General features: G+C 45.1%; 1 long non-coding RNA gene and 1 other non-coding gene across 3 annotated transcripts; both read right to left on the reverse strand.

Moving 5' to 3' along the window:
* Positions 1–680: 680 nt before the first annotated feature.
* Positions 681–5555, reverse strand: LOC122221558. Of its 2 annotated transcripts, XR_006203292.1 has the most exons (4): positions 5389–5555; positions 3325–3472; positions 1178–1213; positions 681–1071 (listed from the first exon to the last, which is right to left on the reverse strand). It is a non-coding gene; the product is annotated as an uncharacterized LOC122221558 (long non-coding RNA). The 2 variants fall into 2 exon arrangements; XR_006203291.1 differs by having other exon boundaries at positions 681–1213.
* On the reverse strand, positions 2037–2163 carry LOC122223462. The gene has a single exon (XR_006204332.1).
* Positions 5556–5559: the final 4 nt, after the last annotated feature.

Genomic DNA, 5559 nt, shown 5'->3' on the forward strand with positions numbered 1-5559 from the left:
TTTGATTGCTCCTCTGTGGCTACTCTGCAAGGAGTCACATGACCTTCCAGAGTTCCCGTGTCCCTTTAAACAAAGAAAAAATAGCACTAGCCTCAATAGACGAGACTAGACTAGACTCAACAGACTGGGAGATTTAATGACGAACACGGGAGCGCACGATATAGAACGTATGGCAAATGCGTGGCAGCTTCGGGAGAGAGAACCTCGCCCGCCAAAGGCTAAAGCTGAGCACCAGTGTGCAAAGCGGCCCCTGGGCCAGCAGCTCTGGGGCCTCCTGCCTCTCTGCTGTCATGCCCTCCTGTGCCCACAGCACCGGCCCCGCGGGCTGCCTTCCTGGTTCTCCGCTCGGCTCTCCAGCTGCCACCTAAAGCTCTGCACACTGCGTCTTCGAGCTTGGACGTGTGGGTGCAGAGTAGGGGACCCTGCCTGTGAAGCGGTTCTCAGACCGTTTTGTTCCGCCCGGCAGATGCCCCTCTGCACAGATACGCCCCATATCTCATCACTCATGGTTTCGTGGGAACTGCAAATCCTGTGATCTAAAACTTTAGTGTTTTCCAGCACAAAGTCTGATGCGATGAACGCCTCTCAAGTCGCCTGTCTCAAAACCCTGCCTGTTCATACACATGGCAGCTCAGATTCCTGAATTAACAACTTGACAGTCTTACTACCCTGAGATAAGGAAGGGACGGCCAGTGTAAACAGAGATGGTTCAAGTTACAAACAGAATATACATGTGTGCATATTCAAAACCAAGCTTAGCCACTGCAACAGAAACTACCAAGCAGGAGGTAGGCTGTCACGGATACGGCAAATTTGAATTCAGCACTCTAAAGGCTTTATGGAATGTTTCACATGTAACCTGAACGTGGATAAAACGATTAAAAAAACTCGACACCTGTAAGGTTTGAGTAAAAGTTTTATTGATCAAGAAAAAAAACATCTAGAATTTGTGTTGACATATAAAATTCACTTACTTTAAAATGAGGCAGATAACCAACTTAAAGCATCACAGTTCTTCAGCATAGTGAAGTTTTGTTTAAACATGGTTCTTCTAGGAGAAGAAAAGTAAGTCTAGAACAGAACCAAATGAAATATTTTTTTTTCTGTAAAATATTCCAGTTCCTAAATTACCATGAATAATCTGCTGAAACCAAATTTCAACGGGGGCAGGATTTACCTCAAGGCCATGTTCAGCTGCAACCTGCTGATATATCTGTTAAAAAACAAAACAAAAAACAAAACGGATTTTTAAAAAGTCAGAATATCGTAGCCACAATCCCTGACACTGCAGATAAAACAAAAGATACCAATCTGTTCTTTTCCTAGCTTTACCTATATCACTTTCTAACTCTTGAGTAGGTTATTAACATAAGTTTTGGCTTCCCTCAACAAAGGGGAGACTATGTAAAATAACCACAGAATCTTAGTGTAAACTAACATGGGCTTAGTAATTCAGAATAATCAGAATTTAAGGCACCCTTAGATGGGACTGGAAAGTTGGTCAGAGACACTGGTTTCCGGTAAAATGAAATTGCCTTTTATTTGGAAAAGTGCGTTTAATGGACTTCCTGCTGATTCAGACAATGATAAGCAATCATTGCTTGTACACACCCGATAAAATCTTTCTGAAGCACAAGCGTGGTGACCAGTATAAAGCAGAGTGATTGCATGGGCAATGAGGCCTTTTCCTTAATGCTTCTCATCCTCTCAATATTTGTCAGAATCATAACCTTACACGGCTCACACTGGCAGCTGCCCGCAGCACAATTCACCATGACATGGCATTCTGTAAATGAGATCCGCTCGTCTCTGTCCAAGGAGGCTTAGCTACCAGAGAACCTGCTGGACCCTCCGAAGGCTGCACTACGGGAAAGGTCCCGTCCTCCGCTTTCCTGAACAACTTCTCCAATTTCCAACCACCTTCCTATCAGTTAGTACAGGAAGAGTCTTGTGGGTTCACTGCCTTTTCCCACCCTTTCTAATCTCTCAGTTTACTGTTCCTATTTTCCACAGCAAGACCACACTATATGTATAAATGCTGTTGGTAGATAAGTAGGTCTTGAATTTGTTTTGTAAACAAGACCTGTTCTATCTACCTTTTCATTTAGGAGGCTAACAGCAGAGTCGGCTTGACTTCAAGGACTCTATTTTCTTAGTCTCCAGAAGACCAAGTCCAGCCTTTGAAACACTGTCCTCCAGCACGTCAAGACACGAAAGGAATGCTAGTTGATTACTTTTAGATAACCAACTACTTTTCGAGTGTTCAGAGACTGGAACGATAACGTACACGTGCTTCACTGCAATCCATGGTTAAGGAATCTAAATGCAAGATGAAAGTTCAGGATTTGCGAAGAAGATTCCGGCCAGTCAGCACCTTCTCTGTCAGCAAGTCTCCTAGAAGGAGCGTGATGATGAGCTGGGCACGATGGATGCCCCGACTTAGTAATTACTTTAGAGCTGCTAGTGCACAGGCGCTAGTTCTTGGCACGCCTGTCGCGTCTTCCACTTCACTGCTTGTCTTCTGCTAGTCCCAGTCCCAGAAAAAAATTAAGCCCGATTCACCAATTGATTGCTTTTTCGTCATTCTCCCCAGACTTTGACAGAATCAGGTTTTTCTGCCTAGTTCCACCTTCATCGGATCCTAGTGGAATTAAACTATCATTGATTTGAATTACAATTCAGCTACCCAGCTTGCAGGTCAAACAACATGCAGTCACTCAGTTATAGCCAACAAAAATGCTTTTGTAGTATGAACTTGGGTTCTGATTTTGCTGCCTCCCCCATGCTCATTCCTAGGCCCAGAGGTGGGCTTGAGAGAGGCCCCTAAATTCGAAAAGACTGGATTAGAGACAAGAATATAATCCATTCACTGGGAAAGCAATCAATCAACAAAATTGAGGTTTCCCAGCTGTGCATTTTAACAAAGCAGGAACGCAGTTTTTAGAGATGGATTTCCTGAGTACAATCATTATTTCTTGGTAAACCTGTCCTATTGCTCTGCCACTCAGAAAGATGCCTCCCCTCTGACTTCTTTTCTATCCTTGACATCCATCTAATTAAGGGGAAGAAGGACAGGGAGAGAGAAGGAAAACAAGAGGAGCACTATCCTCAGAAGGACAGACCTCTGAAGAAAGGCAGAAGACACTTGACCCTGTCTTCTGTGTAATTCACAATTTGTAAACAAGCCACAGGTCACAGACCCCTAGGTACCTGGAATGGACCTACCCTTTCTTGTCCTCCTAATGCCTGTATAGCTCAAAAGTCACTTCCCGGAAGCACTTAATTCCCCTTCCTCCCCAGCCGAGTTAAGTTGCACACACTCACCTCTTCTTGAATACTTAAGTGGCACACTGACCATTGACCTGTATCTGCTCCACTTAACTGTATGCAAACCAAAGGGAGGAACTGTATCTTCATAATCTCTGATCAGATCATGGAAGCAAAGGCATTCTGCTTTCAAACGCTCACATCCCTGAAAAGAGATAAGAGGCATCGAATTGTCGTCCAAATTAAAAGAAAATTTCTTCATCAGAAAGCAAAGCACTTTCATGGGGCGCCCGAGTGGCTCGGTCGGTTAAGCGTCTGACTTTGGTTTCAGCTCAGGTCACGATCTCACTCACGGTTGGGCTCCACACTCGCATGGAACCTGCTTAGGATTCTCTCTCTCTCTCCCTCCTTCTGCCCCTCCTGCTGACCCTCTTGCTCTCGTGCTCACTCGCTCTCTCCCTCAAAAGAAAAAAAACGCAAAGCACTTTCAAATTGTGTGTCGAGTGGGGAGAGGGAGATAAAAAATAGTGTGATTCTCAGCCTCTCTTCTGTCCCCAAACACTTGAGAGATAACAGTGACTTCTAACTTGGGAGGAGTGGGAGGGGTTTATGGGAATCTGAGGAAGATGTATGTGGTTTAGCATGTTTCCTTCCTATCCCTGCAAGAGATCTTTAACACATTTAATATTTATTATAGTTTTGATGATTCTCGAGAGAGCCCAAAGTGTACAACATACATATTTTAAATGTTCTCAAACATCAATCTGGTTTGTATGTTTGGAGGCTGATGAGTGGAAGTTACCCCTTGGCCCTGATAGCACGTCACACCATGACTCTCTGATGGTCTTAGAATCTAGGACTTTCATGGAGGAAATCGTATGCTGTAAAGGTAATGACAAACTCAGGTGATACCTGAGAAGAAGACCACAGGTGATACCTTCTCAAATGTCAAGTGTCTTAAAAAAGTCATTTTATGGGAGAGGCTTCCTCATCCCACCCCCCAAAATTTTACCCAAATTTCCATATCAGATGTAGGGGAAAATACTACATATATGGAGGTGCCTGTTGTTCTTGAAATCTCATCCTTTCCTAAACAGTTTATAGAATTTTCAGAGCCTAGGCTTCATTATTTTAAATAAAAAATATAAGTTCCCAGCCCTTCAAAGAACCTCAAGCCAATCTCCCCCAAATAACCATCTATAACTACCTACCAAGGATTTCTGTAAAGTATAAGGCATTTTAAACACCTACTCATGGAGCAATAATAATGAATTCAATAGTGGGTCCGTTTCTGTGCAGTTACTATTCCACTGAAAAGTCTCGAGTTCTAGAAGTGAGATGTGTAGCCTGCTGTGGTCACTGATGGAAGCAGGAGTTAAATGGTCAAGAGGAGTGAGTGAAACAGAAACTGCCTACAGGGGCGCCTGCGTGCCTCAGTAGGTTGAGCCGCCGACTTGGGCTCAGGTTACGATCTCACCGGCTAGTGAGTTCAAACCCGGCTGGTGAGTTCAAACCCGGTGTCAGCCTCTGTGTTGACAGCTGGGAGTTGGGAGCCTGTTTAGGATTCTGTGTCTTTGTGTCTCTGCCCCTCCCCCACTCACACTCACTCTCTCAAGAACATTAAAAAATTTTTAATAAAAAATAATAAAGTGTAAATAAATGACACATTTCTAATTCCTGACTTTCAGCCTGTCTCCTCTCACTATGCTTCCATGAAAAACTGAACCGTGGGGGATGACCCAGATGGCTGTCCCTCCTCCGACTCCCAATGACTTGGCTGGCAGATTCAGGAAGCTTGAAAATCACCCGCCTGTGTGTATGTTTTCAAATTAATGCAACAGGTGCTGCTGCCTCAAGCAGGAGTCACCGATTCAGAGGGCCTGGTTATGCACAGGCCCCGGAGTCACATCCCTTAAGGGACCACTTATGTTAAATTCACCTCCTGAATTATTTTTCCTTAAACATTACTTCTCCCTTCCACATATATTCCCCACCGCACCTCCGCGAACTACCAGGCTTGTTTTTTTAGACGGGGTCGAAAAAGCTGAGCAAGAGTTAGGTATGAGACGTATATGTGGTTGGGTGACGAGGACCCTCGCGACAGATACGCCGACCTCTCACCTCTACTCCGGTTCCCCGCCATACTCCCCGAAACCCGACACGCCAGCCAGCCTGCCCACTAGGACGATATCGTCGCCCGCCCCGCGGGCGGCCCGAGATCAGCCTTGCTCTACGCCACAACCGCACCCGGCCCTCCCGGATCCGACCCCGACAGCAACTGCACTCTCCTTC

Source organism: Panthera leo, chromosome B3 (assembly GCF_018350215.1).
Source record: "Panthera leo isolate Ple1 chromosome B3, P.leo_Ple1_pat1.1, whole genome shotgun sequence".
Classification (NCBI taxonomy): Eukaryota; Metazoa; Chordata; class Mammalia; order Carnivora; family Felidae; genus Panthera; species Panthera leo.